The sequence below is a fragment of the Manis pentadactyla genome, chromosome Y, assembly GCF_030020395.1.
Source record: "Manis pentadactyla isolate mManPen7 chromosome Y, mManPen7.hap1, whole genome shotgun sequence".
Taxonomy (NCBI): domain Eukaryota; kingdom Metazoa; phylum Chordata; class Mammalia; order Pholidota; family Manidae; genus Manis; species Manis pentadactyla.
In genome coordinates this window covers 15,069,645-15,088,510 of record NC_080039.1, presented here as the reverse complement: position 1 = coordinate 15,088,510, position 18,866 = coordinate 15,069,645, and positions in this window count along the sequence as shown.

The window sequence follows — 18,866 nt, the reverse complement described above, 5'->3', positions numbered from 1 at the left end:
AGCCACGAAGAGAAAGTCAAGTGGAAATTGATGTCACTCAACTGTGGAGAATTTAAAAAAAAGAAAAATAGTGAAGGAACAAGACAGTAGCAGCTTCCATGAACTGAAGAGAGGACTAACGGTTACCAAAGGGAAAGTGACACAGGGGAAAGGCTTGGAAGGGAGGAAAGTGAGGTAAAATGGGGCATTACGTGTAGCACACATGTGTGGGCAGGGTGTGGGCACTAGGAAGGTGGTGGAACAGCAAAGAAGAGCCGTGCTTCTACAGTGCAATACGGGGCTCATGGACAGTGACCCTTATGCTGTATATGGTGTGGATTTCATAATGTGGGTAGTGTAATTAAAATAATGTTGCTTAGGCAACTGGTATTGATGCCAAAATAAAAAGAAACACGCAGTGTCTTGGAACTCATTTCCATTTCTTCTGATGCTGTCAAGGTGCTCAGCACAAACCTTACCATAAATACACCCCGTGTAGGATAGCAGGCACTGAAGTGGGAAACAAATTCTCTGAGCAGACATAATCTGTCTACATGAAAGAAGCCCACTGTGACATCATGGAATCTCCAGGCAACAGTGCTTTTCCTGCAAACGCCACTAGCAGATGGTGGGCAGAGCTCAGCCTTGCACAGCTGCAACATCATAGCAAACATAACTATTTCTGGCCAACATGTATAGGTAAAATGACGTCACTCATCATTGGAGTATAAGAACAAAGAAAAAACTGAAGGAGAAAAACAGCAGTGTCACAGAAGACAAGAACAGATTCACAGTAACCAAAGGGAAAGGGACAGAGATGGATGGTTGGGAATGGAGGGGAAAGGAGGTGGGGAAGAAAGTGTGCATTTCCGTTAGCATGTATAAGGTGGGAATGGGTGCACGTGGTGTGCTTACCAGCAGAGAAGACAATTAGCGATTCTACGGTACATTGCTCTGGTGATGGAATTAACTGCAGGGGTGAATTGGGTGGAACGTAGTAAAGGGCGTCAAGTAAATACGTTACACATGTAATTGTAGATTAATGGTAAATCAACAAATCAATAATAAACTTTCAAAAAATCCATTTCAGAAGCCGAATTTAAAATGCATATACATCCAAGGGTTTATCAGCACTATTCATCGAAGCCCAGGTAAGTGTCCATCAGTAGATTAATGTGTAAACATGTTGTGGTACATTTCGACAGTTGCATATTAATCAGTCATAAGAAGAAAAAAAAGTCCTAACATTTGCAACAAGTCGGAAGGATCTGGATTGCATTTTACTCATGAAATAAGAGGTTAAGGAAGACAAGTGTCAAATGATTTGACCCATCTGTAGAGATGTAGAACCAAGAAAAACTGAAGAAGCATAACATCAGCATATTCACAGAACTGAATGTTGGACTAGGAGTTTACATAGGGAAATGGTATGCTTTGGATAGGAGGGATTGGAGGCGGAGGGCGGAGTAAACAAAGTGTGCTATATGATTTAAAAGAATAGCGTGGGTGGGCATTACGGGGATTGCTGTACAAAACGGGGAACACAGGTAGTGATTCTACAGTATCTTACTGTGCTCACGGTGTGTGATTGTAATTGAGAATCCTGGGTTTCTTTGTGATTGGCAGGTTCTAGCACAAATAATTTTATTAATGTAATTGTACATTAATGAGATATTATTAAACGAACAAATGCAATAAAATAAATACAGAGTAACAGAATACAGCAGCACAGTTTAAACAAGACATGTGCTCACCTATGTTTATAACCACAGCACTAATAGTAGCAAAGTTCAGTAACCTCGAGAAGATGAGGAGAGGGATATTATTCAGCCATATGAGGACAACAAATCCTACCATTTACAACAACATGTATGTAGATAGCAGAGAATTATGGTCAGTGAAATAAGCGATGGAGTGTCAGAAACATGGTAACTGATTTCACTCACTAGCAGAGTAATAAAAAATAGAAGAAAAGTGAAATAACCAAACTGAAGAAGCCACGCTGAAGAGAAGAATGGACTAGTGGTTACCAAAGGAAAGAGACTGGGCCGTTTGTGTTATAGTGGAGGGATAAGTAGGACAGGGGGTTAAAAACGGTGCAATTGAATAAGTGTACATAGTGTTCGTTGAGTTACGTGGAGACCGGTGCGTCACAGAGAAGACTAGTGATTCTACCTTATTTTACTGCACTGGAGGATAGTGAATGCAATGGGATATGTGGGGATATTTTGGTGATGGAAGTTGTAGTAAACAATGTTACTCATGTAATTGTGTTTTAATGAGAAATAAGAAATACTCATAGATGGGTTCAGAGATTACAGTTGCAGATAGATGATAGATGATAGAGATAGATGATGACTATGATAGATGTGAGATTGCAAGAAGATAGATTGTCAGATGATAGATATATAGTGGAAAACAAAGTTGTATAGATAAGTAGATAGAATGCAGTAGCCCATTTTAAAAAAGGTATGTGCACCCCCTTGTTTATCGCAGCACAATTCACAGTACCCGATCCATCTCCATCAGAAGATGAATGGATAAAGAAGAAGTGGTATATATAAACAATTCATTGCCTTTCACCCATAAGAAGAGAACAATTCCTCCCACTTGTGACAACATGGATGAAAGAATTTGGTTTTATTTTCAATGAAATAAGACAGGAGGACAAGTATCATATGATATGACCAATCTGTGCAGATAGAGAAGCAGGAAAGAACTGAAGGTGCAAAATAGTGGCAGACACACAGAGCCCAAGAATGAACTAACAGTTACCAGAGGGGAAACGACTAATGTGGACATGGGAGAATGGAGGGATAATAGTGGGGAGAGAAAGGATGCATTATGATTAGCACATATATTGTTTATGTGGGTGCACGGTGAGGGCTGAACCAAACAGTGAACACAGGCAGTGAATCGACAGTACATTGCTCTGTTGATGGAAGTGACTGCAGTGGGGCATTGGGAAGAATTTCGAGACAGTTGGAGTCTAGAAAATCTCATGTTATACTTTTACGTATAGATTAATAATAATTAAATAAAGAATAAATTAATTAAAGAATCCAATAAAACCAATGAATCTGCCCAGCTAATAAAGATATATATATCCCTATGTTAATCAGAGTACTATTCAAAGAAACCGAGCTTAATGGACATCAATAGATTAATGGGTATAGAAGATGTGGTACATATACAGAAAGGAATATTACTCAGCCATCACAAGAAAACAAATCCTAGCATTTACTGCAACATGGATGGCGCTAGAGCATATTATGCTCAGTGAAATAAGTGAGGAAGAGATAATAAGTATCAAATAATTTAACACATGCGTGGAGACGAAGCGCCAAGATAAAACTGAAGGAGCAAAACATCAGCAGATTCACAGAATACGAGTTTGGAGTAACAGTTACCAAGGGGAAGATAGTGGCGTTGTTAGATATGAAAGCAAGGAGAAGGTAGGCATAACGATTAGCATTATTAAAGTGGATTGGGGGAGATGGTATATACAGTATCTTACTATGCTCATGGACAGTGACTTCAGGGAAGTAACTGGGTTGATCTTGGTTATAGTGTGGGTCTTGTAAAATTAATGTTTGTCATGTAATTTTAGATTAATAATTAATGAATCAGTAAAGGCATATATGAATAAACATAAAGAAACAAATCTATAAATATATAAGCAGAATGCAGCAGCCCATTTTAAAAACGAAAATTGCACCCCTATGTTTCTCACTGAAGTATTGACAAAAGCCAAGCTTAACGTCCATCAGTATATGAGATGTAGAATATTATTCAGCCAAATGAGGAAAACAAATCTTACCATTTACAGCAACATGCATGGAACTTGTGGGTATTGTTCAGAGTGAAATAAGCCACGAAGAGAAAGTCAAGTGGAAATTGATGTCACTCAACTGTGGAGAATTTAAAAAAAAGAAAAATAGTGAAGGAACAAGACAGTAGCAGCTTCCATGAACTGAAGAGAGGACTAACGGTTACCAAAGGGAAAGTGACACAGGGGAATGGCTTGGAAGGGAGGAAAGTGAGGTAAAATGGGGCATTACGTGTAGCACACATGTGTGGGCAGGGTGTGGGCACTAGGAAGGTGGTGGAACAGCAAAGAAGAGCCGTGCTTCTACAGTGCAATACGGGGCTCATGGACAGTGACCCTTATGCTGTATATGGTGTGGATTTCATAATGTGGGTAGTGTAATTAAAATAATGTTGCTTAGGCAACTGGTATTGATGCCAAAATAAAAAGAAACACGCAGTGTCTTGGAACTCATTTCCATTTCTTCTGATGCTGTCAAGGTGCTCAGCACAAACCTTACGATAAATACACCCCGTGTAGGATAGCAGGCACTGAAGTGGGAAACAAATTCTCTGAGCAGACATAATCTGTCTACATGAAAGAAGCCCACTGTGACATCATGGAATCTCCAGGCAACAGTGCTGTTCCTGCAAACGCCACTAGCAGATGGTGGGCAGAGCTCAGCCTTGCACAGCTGCAACATCATAGCAAACATAACTATTTCTGGCCAACATGTATAGGTAAAATGACGTCACTCATCATTGGAGTATAAGAACAAAGAAAAAACTGAAGGAGAAAAACAGCAGTGTCACAGAAGACAAGAACAGATTCACAGTAACCAAAGGGAAAGGGACAGAGATGGATGGTTGGGAATGGAGGGGAAAGGAGGTGGGGAAGAAAGTGTGCATTTCCGTTAGCATGTATAAGGTGGGAATGGGTGCACGTGGTGTGCTTACCAGTAGAGAAGACAATTAGCGATTCTTCGGTACATTGCTCTGGTGATGGAATTAACTGAAGGGTGGATTGGGTGGAACGTAGTAAAGGGCGTCAAGTAAATACGTTACACATGTAATTGTAGATTAATGGTAAATCAACAAATCAATAATAAACTCTCAAAAAATCCATTTCAGAAGCCGAATTTAAAATGCATATACATCCAAGGGTTTATCAGCACTATTCATCGAAGCCCAGGTAAGTGTCCATCAGTAGATTAATGTGTAAACATGTTGTGGTACATTTCGACAGTTGCATATTAATCAGTCATAAGAAGAAAAAAAAGTCCTAACATTTGCAACAAGTCGGAAGGATCTGGATTGCATTTTACTCATGAAATAAGAGGTGAAGGAAGACAAGTGTCAAATGATTTGACCCATCTGTAGAGATGTAGAACCAAGAAAAACTGAAGAAGCATAACATCAGCATATTCACAGAACTGAATGTTGGACTAGGAGTTTACATAGGGAAATGGTATGCTTTGGATAGGAGGTATTGGAGGCGGAGGGCGGAGTAAACAAAGTGTGCTATATGATTTCCAAGAATAGCGTGGGTGGGCATTACGGGGATTGCTGTACAAAACGGGGAACACAGGTAGTGATTCTACAGTATCTTACTGTGCTCACGGTGTGTGATTGTAATTGAGAATCCTGGGTTTCTTTGTGATTGGCAGGTTCTAGCACAAATAATTTTATTAATGTAATTGTACATTAATGAGATATTATTAAACGAACAAATGCAATAAAATAAATACAGAGTAACAGAATACAGCAGCACAGTTTAAACAAGACATGTGCTCACCTATGTTTATAACCACAGCACTAATAGTAGCAAAGTTCAGTAACCACGAGAAGATGAGGAGAGGGATATTATTCAGCCATATGAGGACAACAAATCCTACCATTTACAACAACATGTATGTAGATAGCAGAGAATTATGGTCAGTGAAATAAGCGATGGAGTGTCAGAAACATGGTAACTGATTTCACTCACTAGCAGAGTAATAAAAAATAGAAGAAAAGTGAAATAACCAAACTGAAGAAGCCACGCTGAAGAGAAGAATGGACTAGTGGTTACCAAAGGAAAGAGACTGGGCCGTTTGTGTTATAGTGGAGGGATAAGTAGGACAGGGGGTTAAAAACGGTGCAATTGAATAAGTGTACATAGTGTTCGTTGAGTTACGTGGAGACCGGTGCGTCACAGAGAAGACTAGTGATTCTACCTTATTTTACTGCACTGGAGGATAGTGAATGCAATGGGATATGTGGGGATATTTTGGTGATGGAAGTTGTAGTAAACAATGTTACTCATGTAATTGTGTTTTAATGAGAAATAAGAAATACTCATAGATGGGTTCAGAGATTACAGTTGCAGATAGATGATAGATGATAGAGATAGATGATGACTATGATAGATGTGAGATAGCAAGAAGATAGATTGTCAGATGATAGATATATAGTGGAAAACAAAGTTGTATAGATAAGTAGATAGAATGCAGTAGCCCATTTTAAAAAAGGTATGTGCACCCCCTTGTTTATCGCAGCACAATTCACAGTACCCGATCCATCTCCATCAGAAGATGAATGGATAAAGAAGAAGTGGTATATATAAACAATTCATTGCCTTTCACCCATAAGAAGAGAACAATTCCTCCCACTTGTGACAACATGGATGAAAGAATTTGGTTTTATTTTCAATGAAATAAGACAGGAGGACAAGTATCATATGATATGACCAATCTGTGCAGATAGAGAAGCAGGAAAGAACTGAAGGTGCAAAATAGTGGCAGACACACAGAGCCCAAGAATGAACTAACAGTTACCAGAGGGGAAACGACTAATGTGGACATGGGAGAATGGAGGGATAATAGTGGGGAGAGAAAGGATGCATTATGATTAGCACATATATTGTTTATGTGGGTGCACGGTGAGGGCTGAACCAAACAGTGAACACAGGCAGTGAATCGACAGTACATTGCTCTGTTGATGGAAGTGACTGCAGTGGGGCATTGGGAAGAATTTCGAGACAGTTGGAGTCTAGAAAATCTCATGTTATACTTTTACGTATAGATTAATAATAATTAAATAAAGAATAAATTAATTAAAGAATCCAATAAAACCAATGAATCTGCCCAGCTAATAAAGATATATATATCCCTATGTTAATCAGAGTACTATTCAAAGAAACCGAGCTTAATGGACATCAATAGATTAATGGGTATAGAAGATGTGGTACATATACAGAAAGGAATATTACTCAGCCATCACAAGAAAACAAATCCTAGCATTTGCTGCAACATGGATGGCGCTAGAGCATATTATGCTCAGTGAAATAAGTGAGGAAGAGATAATAAGTATCAAATAATTTAACACATGCGTGGAGACGAAGCGCCAAGATAAAACTGAAGGAGCAAAACATCAGCAGATTCACAGAATACGAGTTTGGAGTAACAGTTACCAAGGGGAAGATAGTGGCGTTGTTAGATATGAAAGCAAGGAGAAGGTAGGCATAACGATTAGCATTATTAAAGTGGATTGGGGGTGATGGTATATACAGTATCTTACTATGCTCATGGACAGTGACTTCAGGGAAGTAACTGGGTTGATCTTGGTTATAGTGTGGGTCTTGTAAAATTAATGTTTGTCATGTAATTTTAGATTAATAATTAATGAATCAGTAAAGGCATATATGAATAAACATAAAGAAACAAATCTATAAATATATAAGCAGAATGCAGCAGCCCATTTTAAAAACGAAAATTGCACCCCTATGTTTCTCACTGAAGTATTGACAAAAGCCAAGCTTAACGTCCATCAGTATATGAGATGTAGAATATTATTCAGCCAAATGAGGAAAACAAATCTTACCATTTACAGCAACATGCATGGAACTTGTGGGTATTGTTCAGAGTGAAATAAGCCACGAAGAGAAAGTCAAGTGGAAATTGATGTCACTCAACTGTGGAGAATTTAAAAAAAAGAAAAATAGTGAAGGAACAAGACAGTAGCAGCTTCCATGAACTGAAGAGAGGACTAACGGTTACCAAAGGGAAAGTGACACAGGGGAATGGCTTGGAAGGGAGGAAAGTGAGGTAAAATGGGGCATTACGTGTAGCACACATGTGTGGGCAGGGTGTGGGCACTAGGAAGGTGGTGGAACAGCAAAGAAGAGCCGTGCTTCTACAGTGCAATACGGGGCTCATGGACAGTGACCCTTATGCTGTATATGGTGTGGATTTCATAATGTGGGTAGTGTAATTAAAATAATGTTGCTTAGGCAACTGGTATTGATGCCAAAATAAAAAGAAACACGCAGTGTCTTGGAACTCATTTCCATTTCTTCTGATGCTGTCAAGGTGCTCAGCACAAACCTTACCATAAATACACCCCGTGTAGGATAGCAGGCACTGAAGTGGGAAACAAATTCTCTGAGCAGACATAATCTGTCTACATGAAAGAAGCCCACTGTGACATCATGGAATCTCCAGGCAACAGTGCTGTTCCTGCAAACGCCACTAGCAGATGGTAGGCAGAGCTCAGCCTTGCACAGCTGCAACATCATAGCAAACATAACTATTTCTGGCCAACATGTATAGGTAAAATGACGTCACTCATCATTGGAGTATAAGAACAAAGAAAAAACTGAAGGAGAAAAACAGCAGTGTCACAGAAGACAAGAACAGATTCACAGTAACCAAAGGGAAAGGGACAGAGATGGATGGTTGGGAATGGAGGGGAAAGGAGGTGGGGAAGAAAGTGTGCATTTCCGTTAGCATGTATAAGGTGGGAATGGGTGCACGTGGTGTGCTTACCAGTAGAGAAGACAATTAGCGATTCTTCGGTACATTGCTCTGGTGATGGAATTAACTGAAGGGTGGATTGGGTGGAACGTAGTAAAGGGCGTCAAGTAAATACGTTACACATGTAATTGTAGATTAATGGTAAATCAACAAATCAATAATAAACTCTCAAAAAATCCATTTCAGAAGCCGAATTTAAAATGCATATACATCCAAGGGTTTATCAGCACTATTCATCGAAGCCCAGGTAAGTGTCCATCAGTAGATTAATGTGTAAACATGTTGTGGTACATTTCGACAGTTGCATATTAATCAGTCATAAGAAGAAAAAAAAGTCCTAACATTTGCAACAAGTCGGAAGGATCTGGATTGCATTTTACTCATGAAATAAGAGGTGAAGGAAGACAAGTGTCAAATGATTTGACCCATCTGTAGAGATGTAGAACCAAGAAAAACTGAAGAAGCATAACATCAGCATATTCACAGAACTGAATGTTGGACTAGGAGTTTACATAGGGAAATGGTATGCTTTGGATAGGAGGTATTGGAGGCGGAGGGCGGAGTAAACAAAGTGTGCTATATGATTTCCAAGAATAGCGTGGGTGGGCATTACGGGGATTGCTGTACAAAACGGGGAACACAGGTAGTGATTCTACAGTATCTTACTGTGCTCACGGTGTGTGATTGTAATTGAGAATCCTGGGTTTCTTTGTGATTGGCAGGTTCTAGCACAAATAATTTTATTAATGTAATTGTACATTAATGAGATATTATTAAACGAACAAATGCAATAAAATAAATACAGAGTAACAGAATACAGCAGCACAGTTTAAACAAGACATGTGCTCACCTATGTTTATAACCACAGCACTAATAGTAGCAAAGTTCAGTAACCACGAGAAGATGAGGAGAGGGATATTATTCAGCCATATGAGGACAACAAATCCTACCATTTACAACAACATGTATGTAGATAGCAGAGAATTATGGTCAGTGAAATAAGCGATGGAGTGTCAGAAACATGGTAACTGATTTCACTCACTAGCAGAGTAATAAAAAATAGAAGAAAAGTGAAATAACCAAACTGAAGAAGCCACGCTGAAGAGAAGAATGGACTAGTGGTTACCAAAGGAAAGAGACTGGGCCGTTTGTGTTATAGTGGAGGGATAAGTAGGACAGGGGGTTAAAAACGGTGCAATTGAATAAGTGTACATAGTGTTCGTTGAGTTACGTGGAGACCGGTGCGTCACAGAGAAGACTAGTGATTCTACCTTATTTTACTGCACTGGAGGATAGTGAATGCAATGGGATATGTGGGGATATTTTGGTGATGGAAGTTGTAGTAAACAATGTTACTCATGTAATTGTGTTTTAATGAGAAATAAGAAATACTCATAGATGGGTTCAGAGATTACAGTTGCAGATAGATGATAGATGATAGAGATAGATGATGACTATGATAGATGTGAGATAGCAAGAAGATAGATTGTCAGATGATAGATATATAGTGGAAAACAAAGTTGTATAGATAAGTAGATAGAATGCAGTAGCCCATTTTAAAAAAGGTATGTGCACCCCCTTGTTTATCGCAGCACAATTCACAGTACCTGATCCATCTCCATCAGAAGGTGAATGGATAAAGAAGAAGTGGTATATATAAACAATTCATTGCCTTTCACCCATAAGAAGAGAACAATTCCTCCCATTTGTGACAACATGGATGAAAGAATTTGGTTTTATTTTCAATGAAATAAGACAGGAGGACAAGTATCATATGATATGACCAATCTGTGCAGATAGAGAAGCAGGAAAGAACTGAAGGTCCAAAATAGTGGCAGACACACAGAGCCCAAGAATGAACTACCAGTTACCAAAGGGGAAACGACTAATGTGGACATGGGAGAATGGAGGGATAACAGTGGGGAGAGAAAGGTTGCATTATGATTAGCACATATAATGTTTTTGTGGGTGCACGGTGAGGGCTGAACCAAACAGTGAAGACAGGCAGTGAATCGACAGTACATAGCTCTGTTGATGGAAGTGACTGCAGTGGGTCATTGGGAATAATTTCGAGACAGTTGGAGTCTAGAAAATCTCATGTTATACTTTAACGTATAGATTAATATTAAGTAAATAAAGAATAAATTAATTAAAGAATGCAATAAAACCAATGAATCTGCCCAGCTAATAAAGATATATATATCCCTATGTTAATCAGAGTACTTTTCAAAGAAACCGAGCTTAATTTACATCAATAGATTAATGGGTATAGAAGATGTGGTACATATACAGAAAGGAATATTACTCAGCCATCACAAGAAAACAAATCCTAGCATTTGCTGCAACATGGATGGCGCTAGAGCATATTATGCTCAGTGAAATAAGTGAGGAAGAGAAAATAAGTATCAAATGATTTAACACATGCGTGGAGACGAAGCGCCAAGATAAAACTGAAGGAGCAAAACATCAGCAGATTCACAGAATACGAGTTTGGAGTAACAGTTACCAAGGGGAAGATAGTGGCGTTGTTAGATATGAAAGCAAGGAGAAGGTAGGCATAACGATTAGCATTATTAATGTGGATTGGGGGAGATGGTATATACAGTATCTTACTATGCTCATGGACAGTGACTTCAGGGAAGTAACTGGGTTGATCTTGGTTATAGTGTGGGTCTTGTAAAATTAATGTTTGTCATGTAATTTTAGATTAATAATTAATGAATCAGTAAAGGCATATATGAATAAACATAAAAAAACAAATCTATAAATATATAAGCAGAATGCAGCAGCCCATTTTAAAAACGAAAATTGCACCCCTATGTTTCTCACTGAAGTATTGACAAAAGCCAAGCTTAACGTCCATCAGTATATGAGATGTAGAATATTATTCAGCCAAATGAGGAAAACAAATCTTACCATTTACAGCAACATGCATGGAACTTGTGGGTATTGTTCTGAGTGAAATTAGCCACGAAGAGAATGTCAAGTGGAAATTGATGTCACTCAACTGTGGAGAATTTAAAAAAAAGAAAAATAGTGAAGGAACAAGACAGTAGCAGCTTCCATGAACTGAAGAGAGGACTAACGGTTACCAAAGGGAAAGTGACACAGGGGAACGGCTTGGAAGGGAGGAAAATGAGGTAAAATGGGGCATTAGGTGTAGCACACATGTGTGGGCAGGGTGTGGGCACTAGGAAGGTGGTGGAACAGCAAAGAAGAGCCGTGCTTCTACAGTGCAATACGGGGCTCATGGACAGTGACCCTTATGCTGTATATGGTGTGGATTTCATAATGTGGGTAGTGTAATTAAAATAATGTTGCTTAGGTAACTGGTATTGATGCCAAAATAAAAAGAAACACGCAGTGTCTTGGAACTCATTTCCATTTCCTCTGATGCTGTCAAGGTGCTCAGCACAAACCTTACCATAAGTACACCCCTTGTAGGATAGCAGGCACTGAAGTGGGAAACAAATTCTCTGAGCAGACATAATCTGTCTACATGAAAGAAGCCCACTGTGACATCATGGAATCTCCAGGCAACAGTGCTGTTCCTGCAGACGCCACTAGCAGATGGTGGGCAGAGCCCAGCCTTGCACAGCTGCACCATCATAGCAAACATAACTATTTCTGGCCTACATGTATAGGTAAAATGACGTCACTCATCATTGGAGTATAAGAACAAAGAAAAAACTGAAGGAGAAAAACAGCAGTGTCACAGAAGACAAGAACAGATTCACAGTAACCAAAGGGAAAGGGCAGAGATGGATGGTTGGGAATGGAGGGGAAAGGAGGTGGGGAAGAAAGTGTGCATTTCCGTTAGCATGTATAAGGTGGGAATGGGTGCACGTGGTGTGCTTACCAGCAGAGAAGACAATTAGCGATTCTACGGTACATTGCTCTGGTGATGGAATTAACTGCAGGGGTGGATTGGGTGGAACGTAGTAAAGGGCGTCTAGTAAATACGTTACACATGTAATTGTAGATTAATGGTAAATCAACAAATCAAATAATAAACTCTCAAAAAATCCATTTCAGAAGCCGAATTAAAAATGCATATACATCCAAGGGTTTATCAGCACTATTCATCGAAGCCCAGGTAAGTGTCCATCAGTAGATTAATGTGTAAACATGTTGTGGTACATTTCGACAGTTGCATATTAATCAGTCATAAGAAGAAAAAAAAGTCCTAACATTTGCAACAAGTCGGAAGGATCTGGATTGCATTTTACTCATGAAATAAGAGGTGAAGGAAGACAAGTGTGAAATGATTTGACCCATCTGTAGAGATGTAGAACCAAGAAAAACTGAAGAAGCATAACATCATCATATTCACAGAACTGAATGTTGGACTAGGAGTTTACATAGGGAAAGGGTATGCTTTGGATAGGAGGGATTGGAGGCGGAGGGCGGAGTAAACAAAGTGTGCTATATGATTTCCAAGAATAGCGTGGGTGGGCATTACGGGGATTGCTGTACAAAACGGGGAACAGAGGTAGTGATTCTACAGTATCTTACTGTGCTCACGGTGTGTGATTGTAATTGCGAATCCTCGGTTTCTTTGTGATTGGCAGGTTCTAGCGCAAAAAATTTTATTAATGTATTTGTACATTAATGAGATATTTTTAAACGAACAAATGCAATAAAATAAATACAGAGTAACAGAATACAGCAGCACAGTTTAAACAAGACATGTGATCACCTATGTTTATAACCACAGCACTAATAGTAGCAAAGTTCAGTAACCACGAGAAGATGAGGAGAGGGATATTATTCAGCCATATGAGGACAACAAATCCTACCATTTACAACAACATGTATGTAGATAGCAGAGAATTATGGTCAGTGAAATAAGCGATGGAGTGTCAGAAACATGGTAACTGATTTCACTCACTAGAAGAGTAATAAAAAATAGAAGAAAAGTGAAATAACCAAACTGAAGAAGCCACGCTGAAGAGAAGAATGGACTAGTGGTTACCAAAGGAAAGAGACTGGGCCGTTTGTGTTATAGTGGAGGGATAAGTAGGACAGGAGGTTAAAAACGGTGCAATTGAATAAGTGTACATAGTGTTCGTTGAGTTACGTGGAGACCGGTACGTCACAGAGAAGACTAGTGATTCTACCTTATTTTACTGCACTGGAGGATAGTGAATGCAATGGGATATGTGGGGATATTTTGGTGATGGAAGTTGTAGTAAACAATGTTACTCATGTAATTGTGTTGTAATGAGAAATAAGAAATACTCATAGATGTTTTCAGAGATTACAGTTGCAGATAGATGATAGATGATAGAGATAGATGAAGACTATGATAGATGTGAGATAGCAAGAAGATAGATGATAGATATATAGTGGAAAACAAAGTTGTATAGATAAGTAGATAGAATGCAGTAGCCCAATTTAAAAAAGTATGTGCACCACCTTGTTTATCGCAGCACAATTCACAGTACCCGATCCATCTCCATCAGAAAATGAATGGATAAAGAAGAACTGGTATATATAAACAATTCATTGCCTTTCACCCATAAGAAGAGAACAATTCCTCCCATTTGTGACAACATGGATGAAAGAATTTGGTTTTATTTTCAATGAAATAAGACAGGAGGACAAGTATCATATGATATAACCAATCTGTGCAGATAGAGAAGCAGGAAAGAACTGAAGGTGCAAAATAGTGGCAGACACACAGAGCCCAAGAATGAACTAACAGTTACCTGAGGGGAAACGACTAATGTGGACATGGGAGAATGGAGGGATAACAGTGGGGAGAGAAAGGATGCATTATGATTAGCACATATATTGTTTATGTGGGTGCACGGTGAGGGCCAAACCAAACAGTGAACACAGGCAGTGAATCGACAGTACATTGCTCTGTTGATGGAAGTGACTGCAGTGGGGCATTGGGAAGAATTTCGAGACAGTTGGAGTCTAGAAAATCTCATGTTATACTTTTACGTATAGATAAATAATAATTAAATAAAGAATAAATTAATTAAAGAATCCAATAAAACCAATGAATCTGCCCAGCTAATAAAGATATATATGTATCCCTATGTTAATCAGAGTACTATTCAAAGAAACCGAGCTTAATGGACATCAATAGATTAATGGGTATAGAAGATGTGTTACATATACAGAAAGGAATATTACTCAGCCATCACAAGAAAACAAATCCTAGCATTTGCTGCAACATGGATGGCGCTAGAGCATATTATGCTCAGTGAAATAAGTGAGGAAGAGATAATAAGTATCAAATAATTTAACACATGCGTGGAGACGAAGCGCCAAGATAAAACTGAAGGAGCAAAACATCAGCAGATTCACAGAATACGAGTTTGGAGTAACAGTTACCAAGGGGAAGATAGTGGCGTTGTTAGATATGAAAGCAAGAAGAAGGTAGGCATAACGATTAGCATTATTAAAGTGGATTGGGGGAGATGGTATATACAGTAACTTTCTATGCTCATGGACAGTGACTTCAGGGAAGTAACTGGGTTGATCTTGGTTATAGTGTGGGTCTTGTAAAATTAATGTTTGTCATGTAATTTTAGTTTAATAATTAATGAATCAGTAAAGGCATATATGAATAAACATAAAGAAAGAAATCTATAAATATATAAGCAGAATTCAGCAGCCCATTTTAAAAACGAAAATTGCACCCCTATGTTTCTCACTGAAGTATTGACAAAAGCCAAGCTTAACGTCCATCAGTACATGAGATGTAGAATATTATTCAGCCAAATGAGGAAAACAAATCTTAAAATTTACAGCAACATGCATGGAACTTGTGGGTATTGTTCAGAGTGAAATAAGCCACGAAGAGAAAGTCAAGTGGAAATTGATGTCACTCAACTGTGGAGAATTTAAAAAAAAGAAAAATAGTGAAGGAACAAGACAGTAGCAGCTTCCATGAACTGAAGAGAGGACTAACGGTTACCAAAGGGAAAGTGACACAGGGGAATGGCTTGGAAGGGAGGAAAGTGAGGTAAAATGGGGCATTACGTGTAGCACACATGTGTGGGCAGGGTGTGGGCACTAGGAAGGTGGTGGAACAGCAAAGAAGAGCCGTGCTTCTACAGTGCAATACGGGGCTCATGGACAGTGACCCTTATGCTGTATATGGTGTGGATTTCATAATGTGGGTAGTGTAATTAAAATAATGTTGCTTAGGTAACTGGTATTGATGCCAAAATAAAAAGAAACACGCAGTGTCTTGGAACTCATTTCCATTTCTTCTGATGCTGTCAAGGTGCTCAGCACAAACCTTACCATAAATACACCCCGTGTAGGATAGCAGGCACTGAAGTGGGAAACAAATTCTCTGAGCAGACATAATCTGTCTACATGAAAGAAGCCCACTGTGACATCATGGAATCTCCAGGCAACAGTGCTGTTCCTGCAAACGCCACTAGCAGATGGTGGGCAGAGCTCAGCCTTGCACAGCTGCACCATCATAGCAAACATAACTATTTCTGGCCTACATGTATAGGTAAAATGACGTCACTCATCATTGGAGTATAAGAACAAAGAAAAAACTGAAGGAGAAAAACAGCAGTGTCACAGAAGACAAGAACAGATTCACAGTAACCAAAGGGAAAGGGACAGAGATGGATGGTTGGGAATGGAGGGGAAAGGAGGTGGGGAAGAAAGTGTGCATTTCCGTTAGCATGTATAAGGTGGGAATGGGTGCACGTGGTGTGCTTACCAGCAGAGAAGACAATTAGCGATTCTACGGTACATTGCTCTGGTGATGGAATTAACTGCAGGGGTGAATTGGGTGGAACGTAGTAAAGGGCGTCTAGTAAATACGTTACACATGTAATTGTAGATTAATGGTAAATCAACAAATCAATAATAAACTCTCAAAAAATCCATTTCAGAAGCCGAATTAAAAATGCATATACATCCAAGGGTTTATCAGCTCTATTCATCGAAGCCCAGGTAAGTGTCCATCAGTATATTAATGTGTAAACATGTTGTGGTACATTTCGACAGTTGCATATTAATCAGTCATAAGAAGAAAAAAAAGTCCTAACATTTGCAACAAGTCGGAAGGATCTGGATTGCATTTTACTCATGAAATAAGAGGTGAAGGAAGACAAGTGTCAAATGATTTGACCCATCTGTAGAGATGTAGAACCAAGAAAAACTGAAGAAGCATAACATCAGCATATTCACAGAACTGAATGTTGGACTAGGAGTTTACATAGGGAAAGGGTATGCTTTGGATAGGAGGGATTGGAGGCGGAGGGCGGAGTAAACAAAGTGTGCTATATGATTTCCAAGAATAGCGTGGGTGGGCATTACGGGGATTGCTGTACAAAACGGGGAACACAGGTAGTGATTCTACAGTATCTTACTGTGCTCACGGTGTGTGATTGTAATTGCGAATCTTGGGTTTCTTTGTGATTGGCAGGTTCTAGCACAAATAATTTTATTAATGTAATTGTACATTAATGAGATATTATTAAATGAACAAATGCAATATAATAAATACAGAGTAACAGAATACAGAAGCACAGTTTAATCAAGACATGTGCTCATCTATGTTTATAACCACAGCATTAATAGTAGCAAAGTTCAGTAACCACGAGAAGATGAGGGGAGGGATATTATTCAGCCATATGAGGACAACAAATCCTACCATTTACAACAACATGTATGTAGATAGCAGAGAATTATGGTCAGTGAAATAAGCGATGGAGTGTCAGAAACATGGTAACTGATTTCACTCACTAGCAGAGTAATAAAAAATAGAAGAAAAGTGAAATAACCAAACTGAAGAAGCCACGCTGAAGAGAAGAATGGACTAGTGGTTACCAAAGGAAAGAGACTGGGCCGTTTGTGTTATAGTGGAGGGATAAGTAGGACAGGGGGTTAAAAACGGTGCAATTGAATAAGTGTACATAGTGTTCGTTGAGTTACGTGGAGACCGGTACGTCACAGAGAAGACTAGTGATTCTACCTTATTTTACTGCACTGGAGGATAGTGAATGCAATGGGATAATTTGGTGATGGAAGTTGTAGTAAACAATGTTACTCATGTAATTGTGTATTAACGAGAAATAAGAAATACTCAAAGATGGGTTCAGAGATTACAGTTGCAGATAGATGATAGATGATAGAGATAGATGATGACTATGATAGATGTGAGAGAGCAAGAAGATAGATTGTCAGGTGATAGATATATAGTGGAAAACAAAGTTGTATAGATAAGTAGATAGAATGCAGTAGCCCAATTTAAGAAATGTATGTGCACACCCTTGTTTATCGCAGCACAATTCACAGTACCCGATACATCTCCATCAGAAGATGAATGGATAAAGAAGAAGTGGTATATATAAACAATTCATTGCCTTTCACCCATAAGAAGAGAACAATTCCTCCCATTTGTGACAACATGGATGAAAGAATTTGGTTTTATTTTTAATGAAATAAGACAGGAATACAAGTATCATATGATATGACCAATCTGTGCAGATAGAGAAGCAGGAAAGAACTGAAGGTGCAAAATAGTGGTAGACACACAGAGCCCAAGAATGAACTAACAGTTACCAGAGGGGAAACGACTAATGTGGACATGGGAGAATGGAGGGATAACAGTGGGGAGAGAAAGGTTGCATTATGATTAGCACATATAATGTTTTTGTGGGTGCACGGTGAGGGCTGAACCAAACAGTGAAGACAGGCACTGAATCGACAGTACATTGCGCTGTTGATGGAAGTGACTGCAGTGGGGCATTGGGAAGAATTTCGAGACAGTTGGCGTCTTGAAAATCGCATGTTATACTTTTACGTATAGATTAATAATAAGTAAATGAAGAATAAATTAATTAAAGAATCCAATAAACCCAATGAATCTGCCCAGCTAATAAAGATATATATATCCCTATGTTAATCAGAGTACTATTCAAAGAAACCGAGCTTAATGGACATCAATAGATTAATGGGTATAGAAGATGTGGTACATATACAGAAAGGAATATTACTCAGCCATCACAAGAAAACAAATCCTAGCATTTGCTGCAACATGGATGGCGCTAGAGCATATTATGCTCAGTGAAATAACTGAGGATGAGATAATAAGTATCAAATGATTTAACACATGCGTGGAGACGAAGCGCCAAGATAAAACTGAAGGAGCAAAACATCAGCAGATTCACAGAATACGAGTTTGGAGTAACAGTTACCAAGGGGAAGATAGTGGCGTTGTTAGATATGAAAGCAAGGAGAAGGTAGGCATAACGATTAGCATTATTAATGTGGATTGGGGGAGATGGTATATACAGT